This window comes from Schistosoma haematobium, chromosome 4 (assembly GCF_000699445.3).
Source record: "Schistosoma haematobium chromosome 4, whole genome shotgun sequence".
NCBI lineage: Eukaryota > Metazoa > Platyhelminthes > Trematoda > Strigeidida > Schistosomatidae > Schistosoma > Schistosoma haematobium.
The window spans coordinates 8,561,568-8,573,495 of NC_067199.1; positions in this window are offsets into that span (position 1 = coordinate 8,561,568).

The following is an 11,928-nucleotide window of genomic DNA, read 5'->3' on the forward strand; positions in this document are numbered from 1 at the left end:
TGCGCGCTCCTTTCCAGTTCTTTCCCGTTGCTATTCATCGATTAAATGTCTGTTTCCAATTATTGACTCAGTGTATTCTTTGGTCTTCCTCTTTTCCGTTGCCAAGTTAGCGCTTGCTTCGTGATGCAGCTTGATGATGATATCTGCAATGTATACTTGTTGTACCATTCTCTATAAAAAGACAAATACTTTAAAGTAGTTCATCATGAACTACTATTCACTGCCAATTACAATAACACAGAAGCTGAGGATAACATTGTTCAGTTTTAAACAAATAGAGTAAAATGTGAAGAATATTATTATCACGTTATTCATGAGCTTTTTTTGAAATGACAAATGATGACATAAGGCAAGTATTTGTTGAACTGAACAATTACCATTAAGAAACGATTATCAGATAAATAAATTACACTTTAAATGAAAAGACTTTACACTTAGTTTAAATTCTGTGAAAGATCTGAAACTAATCAGAATTACTAACACGCAGGCTTTTGTAAACCGAGAAGTTTGATGTCTTTTATGACCAGGGTGAATAATTTTGGTAATATTTGGTTAACTGTAATAGGTGCTTTGATCTTAACTTATCCATTTTCGTTATGGACAACGTTCACAGTTACTAAACTACAATGAAAGTGTAGCTAACAGGCATTCAGTTGTTTGAGGGCGGACCTTTTATAAAGATTTAAAATAAGACGTCTTAATTGTTATTTAAGTAAGAGTTTCTTTTTGAATCTCCTTTCAACATTGAATTAACTGTTGTCGGATATTTGCATCCAAATCCATAAAAATATATACATCGTGAAACGATAATTTATGGATAAACCAATTAAACTAAAGATTGCACGTTTTGAATTTTGGTGCAAAATTCACTTATCTCTACGGTTAAATAGCATTTCGGCATCATAAGTGATGTTCATACTTCATGAAAGCTCTTACATTATTTCCTAACTCTACATTACATTACAACTCTAAATCTTAATCCGCATACTAATTCATAACTCTCTTTTGACCCTACTTAGTAAGTGAAGTTTGTCAAGGTAAATTAAGATCATTGAAACGTTCGTCTCACTAGGTATATAAATGTATATTAACATATTAGTTTTTACTTACATGTAATTTGTATACGCTTAAGAAATAGTAGATTCCGTATAGAAAATCCCTATACATTTACGGAGATAGAACCTTTGACATATTTCCTGTTCTGTTGACTTCTAGATAGTTCAACAGATGACAAATCTGTAATCCGATTCGACTTGATGATGTCACGAATTGTTTCAACATTATAAGTATATTAATACTTCAGCAAAATAATTTTTTTTGGAAAAAATTGTTTTCTACAAAACAATTTTTCACTTGATTATTGAACTTTGCTTTTATATAAAATTAAAGACTTCAGGTACAGAGATTAGGAATGAAAGAAAATAAGATTGTTGGTTATAACAAACATTTGCTACTAACTTGAATGCATTAAATAGAATTGAAGTTAATCTAGATAAAATAGCAAAATGTGAATTAAATCCTGAACAAAGAAATATTTTAAGTTTGTGTTCATGAGTCGACCTAAGCTAAACCTGGAAACCTGAAAGCATTGAAAGGTTGTTTCGTACTAGTATAGGACTCTTCAGTGGTGCACATCCACAATCCCTCGCATGAAACCGAAGGTTCCGAGTTCGAGTCTCACGTGCATTACCGTGGACGCGTACCGTTGAGAAGTCTCATATTGGGACGAAACGGCCTTTCAGTACTTCCAGATTTTACATGATAGTCTAGCTTAGATCAATTCATGAGTTCAATTTTAAAATTACTACAATCTCTACAAATCTCCAATCTGATAGAAAAATTATTCCCAACCGTTCACTTTACATTTTCTAGCTTCAAATCTAATAGGTCAATATTGATATTAATAATAAAGCAAATACAATTATAGCTTTTGTATATTCATAAGATAAATCTATCTTATTTAAATGTTATTATCACTTATCATTATCATATTATTATTAATTTTGCTATCCTCTCCGTTTTGCTATTTTGTTGTTGTTGTTGTTGTTGTTAAAGATCACATAACATACTTTGTGTCACCAATAATCTTCAATTTATTTGCTAGAAAAAAAGAGCTTATAAATTATGTATTTGTCTCAAATTTAATTATCCTACAAGAATATTAATTAAGGCAATATAACTGTAGAAACAAATGGTAAGTTACAAAAAAAAACGGGGGGGATGTCTCTGTTGTTGTTGTCATTGTTTTTTTATTTTATTCATCTACATTTCAATTAGATTAGAAGGTATATTAACAAGTACCTTGAGAAGACTGTATTATTATTATTATTATTATTATTATTATTATCAATTAGTAGGTATCATTTATGATCAACGATATGAACTAATCTCATCAGAACAATAATTCATATTATTATTAAACATGTAAATGCATATAAAATTATAATGAATTAGTTATTTTATAGATAAAGTATCATGATCTTCATTATACATTATACACATTCTATACGTATTTCCTGTTGTATGATATAATAGAATGTAAGTAATGATTATTGTACATTTAATTAATGATGTGAATTTATGTTAAACAATTCAATGTTACAATGATTCGTTCCATAATTGTAATAAATGAACTATGCATGTAATATTTATATGTATAATCTACTTTACAGTTTACATGTTGTATTAACATTTAAATTAGACTTTTAAAAAAGCATAAATATGTAAGTAAAATAAAGAGAATAATAACAAATATGAATAGTGGTTAGTAGTGGAATTGAAGATGTTCATTTTTATCCTATTTAGGATTCGTCACCGGGATTTATCTACATCTCAGAGTTGATGGTTAGTCTGTGACTCAAGTCCAGTACCGTTCACTTCAAATGCCATCACGTTATTCACTTAGATACTGTGTCCTAATAGCCGTCTGCTTTTGCAATGGGGTGAAGATTTAAATTAAATTGTTGGCGATTGAAGCGAACGGTACTGGATTCAAGTTTTAGAGTGAACAGTAACTCTGAGATGTATTTACATCCAGCTGACGAATCCCAAATAAGACGAAACGGACGTCCTGGATTCCACTGTTAGCTACTATCCATATTTGCTAATAAAGCTTATGATCTAAGGTAGTATTGAGGTATTCTTCACAGGATGCACATATGCCAATATGACAATAACAATGGGACGATACAAGTAAACAACATCAAATGAATTTAAAGGGAAGAATATATCAATTAAAGACTTAACTGAGTACAAATAAATCTGTAATCTAATCTACTACATAATTCATGAACATACACAAAATCTATTCAATTTGATTTGTTTTTAATATGAATGAAAACTTATGTTCTCTTTTTTTATTTTAGACTAATTTCTTAAATTCTAAAAAAATTTACGATGTTTGTCACTATTATCTTTGATATAAACACCATGATTTCATCATGTAAATCTGAAATCTACATCAGTGAAATAGTAAATAGTTTGTTTGTTTGTTTTTACATCAACTCTGTTATTTAATTATTTGAACACATAAATACTGGTACAAGGGGCTGTGATACTGCTGAGGTACCCAAACAGAAGCAGATAATTTTCTTAGGAGGCCACACCTGGGGCCTTCGACCTAATGGTCTGGTCCACAAGGCAATGAAGTATCTAAGAAGATGGTAGCCTGTGACCAACGATTGTTTCATGCTTCATTTGTTCCTTCAGGGTAGTGGAGACCATGTGAACCATTGGTTTGGAATCAGGGTTTTCCAACTACCCTAAATGGACTCTCTGTGTTCACCAATCCGATTAAAGCGCTTTTCGTTCTCTCAATTCCATAAACTACACCCCCGCCACGAGAAGGCAGTGAGTAAGACTTCTTTAACAGAGGCTATATATGCGTAGCTATGTGAGAACATTTCAAGAGGGAGAGCGGACTCTCCCCCCTCTCGGCCGTAGAAAAGCATTTGGAGCAACTCTATTATTAGTTGAAAATAATCAGTTAATCAACATCTTCAAGTTTTTTTATTCATATATATCTATATATAACATAGTACATGTTTCATCATTTGAATAAATATGATTTTTCCGTAGTTGTGTGATGTATAGATAGATAGATATGCATAAATGTATCTCATTCATTTATCAAATAGGAAGAAAAATGTGTTACATGTAACAAATTTTCCGAGGGGGGGGAAATATTATCGACATATTTTCTAGACATTATTTCTTGTTTTTTTTTTCGTGTTCTAACAATTATGTAAATTTATTTGTCTAGAAACGTAAATTACACATAGTTACAATGAAATTCAATTATTTAAACTTAATCGGTTCATAAAGTAGGATACTATTTCACATACGGTTGAATATTTAAAGAAAAAAACTTTTTTTTCAAAGTTAATTGATTGTATTTTTCTGTACAGTGATTTATGTAGTAAGAATTAATTAAGTAAATGATTATCTTTCAGTTAGGATTGTATTGCATATTCTTTAAGGAATCAATGTCTAACCGAACACTTCTCATTTATTCTTACTATTAAAAGCTTGAGTTAATCAATAAGAATATCTTTTATTGACTTATTCATTGGTATTTGCATTTATTCGAGTATTGATGATTGAATTAACTATAAATTATCGGTATTACCAATAACTATACCGTGTCAGGAAGAGACAAGTATCTAATTCAGATAATGTACAGATAATGGTACAATTTCATGGATTCATTAAAGATAGACATTGAGACCGTTAAATGCCGTTTCAGCGATTTAGAAGATAAGCATTCGCGCACCAGACCGAAGGTCATGGGTTCGAATCTCACGAGGCGGGTTCGTAGATGCGCTCTACTGAGAAGTTCTATACTAGAACGAATCGACCGTCCAATGCTTTCAGGTTTTCCATGGTGGTCTAGCTTCAATTGACTCATGAATTCAACTAAAAATCAAGTAGTGACTGACAATATTTCTATCTGCTTTTATTGGAGGCAAACTTCATTGTGATGGGAGATCTAAACATCAAAGTCGGAATGGACAACAACTGTTATGAAAATATCATTGGAAAACATGTAATGACTAGGAGAAAGGAACGAGAATGGTGAGAGATTTGCAAATCTATATGCATTCAACGAATTGGATTTAGGTGGCACAATATTTCCACAGAGAACCTGACAGAACATATTTGTATCAATGAAAAAAATCCTAAGGACAATGGAATACGTGAGAACAACGAGGCGAGCTGACATAATTTCAGATCACCACCTGGTTGTGGTCAAGATAAAATCGAAGCTAAAGAAGCATTGAACAACTGGATGAACAGCATTAAAAAGATTCAATACAGCTTTCCTTTGACATGCTGACAAACTCAACGAATTCAGTATATCTCTCAACAACGGATTACAAGCCTTATAAGATTTACCGAAAGAAGAGATTACTGTGGATGACAACTGAAAAAGGATCAAGGAAGCACTGATCTCAACGTGTCAGTAGGTTCTGGACCGCAAGAAGCATCATAAATAACAATGGATCTCTATTGAAACCCTAAACAGGATTCTAGAAACGATGAACAATAAGACATAAATTAACAACAGTCAAACAAGAACAAAAAAAGCCAAGGCACAAGCTGAATACACAGAAGCAAACAAACAGGTGAAGAAGAAAAATAGATTTGAAAACCAGAAATACGTGAAAGGGTTAGCAATGTAAAAAGCGGAAAAAGCTGCAGAGGAAGGAAATATGAAACAACTATTTGACACGACGAAGAAACTGGTAGGCAAACATAGTAAACCAAGGAGACCAGTCAAGGACAAAGAAGGCAAGCTAATCACTAAACCTTAAGGATGGATGGGTAGAGTACTTTGAGGAACTCTTGAATAGACAAGCTCCACTGAAACCACTGGACATCGAAGCAGAACACACAGACCATCCTATAGCTACCAATACACCAACGTTTGAAGAAATCGGAATTGTCACCCAAAAAAATAGTGGGCAAGAACCAGGGCCTCACAATATACGAGTCGAAGCAACAAAGTCACACAGGGAAGTAACTGCAAACATGCTCCAAACCATAGTGACTAACATTTGAGAAGAAGAACAAGTGAAGACGGACTAGAAAGAAGGACAACTCAGTAAGATGTCAAAGAAAGAAAACCAGAGAAAATGTGAGAACTACATGAGAATTACACCACTGTAAGTAACATGAAAGGTTTTCAACAGAGCGTTGCTCAACAGGATGAAAGATTTAGTAGATGCACAACTTCGAGATCAACAGGTCGGATTCCGTAAAGATCGGTCGTGCACACACCAAATCACCACATTACGGATCATCGTTGAGCAATCACTTGGATGGAACACTTCATTATACATGAACTTCCCTGATTAGGAGAAGGCGTTTGACAGTGTGAATAGAAGGACATTATGGAAACTTCTCCGACACCATTTTGTACCTGAGAATATCTTCAACATTATCCGGAATTCATATGACGAACTACAGTGCAAAGTGTTGTACGGTGGATAGTTGACAGATGCATTCCCATAAGGACAGTAGTCAGTAAATACTGCCTACTCTCACCCTTTCTAATTATTCTGGTGGTTCACTGGATTGTGATAAAAAACACGATATCTGAGGGAGAGAATGGAATACAATGGACAGCTCTGAATCAAATAAAAGATTTGCACTTCATAGATGACCTGACCCTTCTATCCCACTTGATGGAGAAACTTTTAGTGATGTGTAAAGTTTCACTTATCTCTGTAGCATCATCAATGAACAATGAGGATCCGATGCAGACGTAAGGGCGAGGGCTGGCGAGGCAAGAGCGGCATCCCGACGGTTGAAGAACATATGGCATTTAAAATAACTGTCTGAAAGACGACGTCAGAGTCAGAATTTTAATAGGAACTTCAAGACTGTTGTACTGTATGGAGCTGAGACTTGGAGAACTAACACAACCATCATGGAATTGGTACAAGTATTTATAAACAGTTGTTTACGTAGAATACTGAATGTCCGTTGGTCGGATACCACAACAGTAACAGCCTATTAGGGAATAGAACAAACTAGATTCCAACTGAAGAGGAAGTTATGAAATGACGTTGGAATTAAATAGGACATACATTGATGAAATAATCAAACTGGATTACAAGGCAAGCACTAATTTGGAATCGTGAATGGAAACAGAAAAGTGGACAATCAAAGAACAAATTGCGCCGAGTATCGGGAGCAGACATGAAAAAGATGAATCGCAATCGGAAACAACTGGAAAGGATTGCCTGAAACAGAGTAGAATGGAGAACGCCGATGAGCAACCCATGCTACTCGATGATGTGTAACAGGTGTAAGTAATTAAATAAATTTTATTCTCTTAAGTTTATCATCTAATTAATTGTAACTTTTTTTAACAGAACATGAACTAAATTTACATACGAATTTCAAGAGAACATGTAAGTTGTTTAACGATGATGTTTAAACAGAATCTATTGGGATTTATAGTACTGATATTATTGTTTACTGCTGCATTAAGTTAACAAACGATTCATCCACTTACATTGGATGTTTCTGTTATAATGTGAAAAAATTAATGTTTCTGTAAACTATACATGTTAAGTTTTTCAAGGATGAAGAGAAGAACTTGATCTATCATTAATGAAAGTGTTTTGTTTAAATAAAGTTTACTGTTAATACATGAAAGTTTTTAAAGAGAATATGTTGTAACGCAAATTATTTATTCAATAATAGTTACTTGGATAGCTTAATAATAACTCGTAATTATAAATAACAAATTGGTTGACTTATTTGCATAAATTCAAATTATTACTTACGTACTTTCGCCTCTTAATCCCAATAGTGCATAGGCCGCCGACCATCATTCTCCAAAACACTCTGTCTTGGACCTTCTTTCCTAATTCTATCCAATTGTTGTTCATCCTTCTCATGTCTGTCTCTATTTCTCGGCGTTATATGTACTTTGGTCTTCCTATTCTCATCGTTCTTCTGAACGATGAAAGCTCCACGACCAAACCATCCAGCTCAGAGAACAAAACTCCACAAAAATCATCCACCTGAGCTACAAATCTTCTCCACCATCTCAAAATCATATGGGCTTTGAGGATTACATGTGAGAGCTTGTCTTGTGACGCCTGTCACTCCCAATGGAGTATAGGCTACCGACCAGCATTCTCAAACCCACTCTGTCCTGGAATTTCCTATCCAGTTCTATCCAATTGTTGTTCATCCTTCTCATGTCTATCTCCATTTCTCGGCGTAATATGTTATTTGGTCTTCCTCTTCTCCTCCATTGGTCTTGAGGATTACATGTGAGGGCCTGTCTTGTGACGCAGTTTGGTGCCTTCCTCAATATGTGTCCTATCCACTTCCAGCGCTTCTTCCTGATTTCTTCCTCCACTGGGATCTGGTTTGTTCTCTCACAGAGTTGGTTGTTGCTGATAGTGACTGGCCAACGTATCCGAAGTTATTTTGCATAGACAACTATCCCATACAATAGAACTGTCTTGACATTTATATTGAAAATTCTGACCTTGGTGTTTGTTGACACATTTAAATTATGGTTTAAACAATTGAATGTATTACACATTAAAAACATGAAGTTCAACAAATGGATCTCTATTCAACGAATATATTATTAGGCTGTACAATTAAATGTGCGTATATGAAACATATTTGTTGAAGTACTAGTTCCTTGAAGATATATAAACAAGGAATAAACATGATAATGTAATAGAAAGATTATATTACTATTATACATAATATAAACAATAACAATAAAAGATTGTTTATGTACAAACAGAAAGTCTTGTAAAATTAATAAGTTAGTAATGAATCATCATGTAAATGAAATAAGATGAATAAAATATTTTTTTTACAAATTAAACAAAGTGAAATCATGAACACCTAGAATCAATATACTCACATATATTGCCTTGATGATTCCTGAGGAAGCCCAAATAAGTTAACGACGAAACATCGAAATTATTTTTTTTAGAAATTGCAATCGCTGTAATTATTTCAAATATAATTTTACACTGATAATGACTTCTCTATACTCAGAGGTCATAATTTGTCAAACTATTCATTCTAATCTTGACAAATTCTCGTATACATATAACATATAGTTTCAGTTAAAGGTATACTGATTTATAATAAGGAAGTTAATTAAATTATGCATAACTGATATGATGGAAAGAAAAGTCAATTTTCGATTGAATTACTCATTAGGAGTTTTATTCAACATTGACATCCGTTTTGATTCAACGTGAGGATCATTTAGTGTAGTATTTGATTTGTTTTCCCAGTATGATATTTTCTTCTGTATAATATACGATATTCTTGTATTCAGTTGACATGAACTATCCTCAGTAAGCGATTTGTTATAACTGAGTATATGATTTAATCCTAATTATTGATCAAAATGGGAGTACAATCAATATATAAACCAGTGTATTTTAGACTATTGTTATTCATTATTATTATTATCATCATCGTCGTCGTCGTCATAGTGTTTTGGGGCTAATAAAAATTCACTTATACTAGTCTTTGTGTTCTTACTTTCTCATCGTGAGAATTGCAGAGGTCCTTCGTTCCGACTATAAGTGATCAGCGTTTTTCCGGCACAACAATCACCGATGAACAGATATAACAATTGTGACGACCAAATATAACAATAACTAACACAAATTATTGATAAGAAAAATCAATCTCAAATCTATTGGGTATTTCATATTTTGAAAACATGAAAGACTTCAGCCCTCCCCCCAAAAAATACAAAAAATTGACTCTTTTTATCGATTTATTTAATTTCGGAATTTTCCAGAAAAATTAAATGAGTAGTATCAATGAAAAAAAATAATAAAACAGAAAAATAAATATCTAACCAATAATCATTAAATTATGATTAAAATGTAGAAAGTAATTTACAATGTAATTTAAGATAAAATGTTTTTCAAATGGGATAGGGTAAAATGTTTATGTATATGTATGTTACTTTTATTCTAAACCAAATGAACATTGATAACTTTAGTCCTATGATCAGGAGATTATAGAAAAGGTACAACTTAGGTATGCTATGAAAATAGGTTTATGTTAAACTTTACAATTTAATGTATATTGTGGCTTAGTTTCATGAATACACATAATCTAATAAAAGCTTTTTCTTAAAATTCTAAATCAGTTTTTTTTTGCCTAGTTACACATTCTTGTATTGTTATAACTTATAATCACATTTCTACTTACTTACGCCTGTTACAGCTCGTCGAGCAGCATAGGTGAACTACCGATATTCTTCATTCAACTCTGTCCTGAACAATTCTTTCCAGTTAAAGTTCATTCTTTCTATGTGTGTTCTTAATTATTATTGACGCAGTCTGTTCTATGGTCTTCCTTTTTTTATTTCCCTTCAAAATTTTAAGTTAGCGCTTGCCTCGTAATGCAGTTTGATGATCCCATTAATGCATGTCCTATTTACTTGCAATGTTTTTTTTCTAATTCCCCCCTCAATTGAAATCTGATTTTTTTCTGTTCTATAATAGGCTGTTGCTGATGATATCCGATCAATGAACATTAAGTACCTTACGTAGACAATTGTTTAAATCACATTTTTAGCTATACTTTTATTCAGCCTGAGTAGGATGTGCTCATGAACTCGAAAATACTAATTCCTAGAATGTCTGTCAATATAACTTGATCGGCAAGAGAAATTAAATTAATAGGTGAAGAAAAATATGACTAGTCTTGATTGCCTTCTTTCATTTCCACATCAATCATTCTTTATTTTCGTTCTCTTTTTTTATCTTCTTAACCTGCCGCCAAGTATTTCACTCTCGATTAATGATACATACTACTTATATCTATCGACATCAGTAGCACATACCACAATATTATTTATTTCTTCCTAATCATCTCAAATAAAAATATAGTTATTGATTAAGATCACGAACCGACAGATGTTAGGCCACCGTTGGAAACCTGGAAGCACTAGAAGACCGTTTCGTCCTATTGTGGTTCTAAGCCCGCGAGCGGGATTGTGGACGCACACTGCTGAGGAGTCCCACAATGGGACGAAACGGTCTTCCAGTGCTTCCAGTTTTCCAACAGTGACCTGACATCAATCGGTTCATGATCTCAATCAAAAACTGAATAATCTCCACAACCATTATACTGAAAAATATAGTTATATAATTTTAATATTAACTTACATAGATGATGTATACTGCGCGGTAGGCCGTTCTGTTTTAATTTACGGCAGCGAAACATGGCCATTAACAATAGAAGATATTCGTAAGCTACTAGTATTTGATCACAGATGCCTTAGAAATATTGCTCGCATCTGCTGGGATCACCGGGTAAGTAATAGTGAGGTTAGACACAAGGTATAAGGGAATAATGGTAAATCAGTTGATGAGGTTGCGAATCTTCACCGATTGAGATGGTTGAGCCACGTGTTACGTATGCCTGAACACCGATTACCACGACGCGCGATGCTGACTAGTGTTGGAGATGGTTGGAAGAAAGTTATGGGCGCTCAAACCAAAACGTGGCATCAGTACTTGAAGTCACTAACTTCTTGTCCGAGTCATGTAGTTAGATGCAGACTACTTGGTTGGGGTCCGCGTGACTATCGTAACCAATGGTTGGAGACTTGGTGACATGGCTCAGAATCGATCACAATGGCGTCGGTGTATACACTTTCTGTCTTCCCTTAAACTAAGAGATTAAAATCGCTTCATATCTTCATATCTTCCTGTACTATATCCTTTTGCAATCTTTCTTTTATACATTACCACCTCTGAATTAACTACTCTTACGAATCCGGTGTCCATCTTGTTGTGTTAATGCGGTATGGCAACTTGAACCGATGCATATATGTGCCTGGTCCTACGTTGTAGCTGACTGACTGACATAGATAATGTAACAGTCAATATTATTGTATAATGAAGA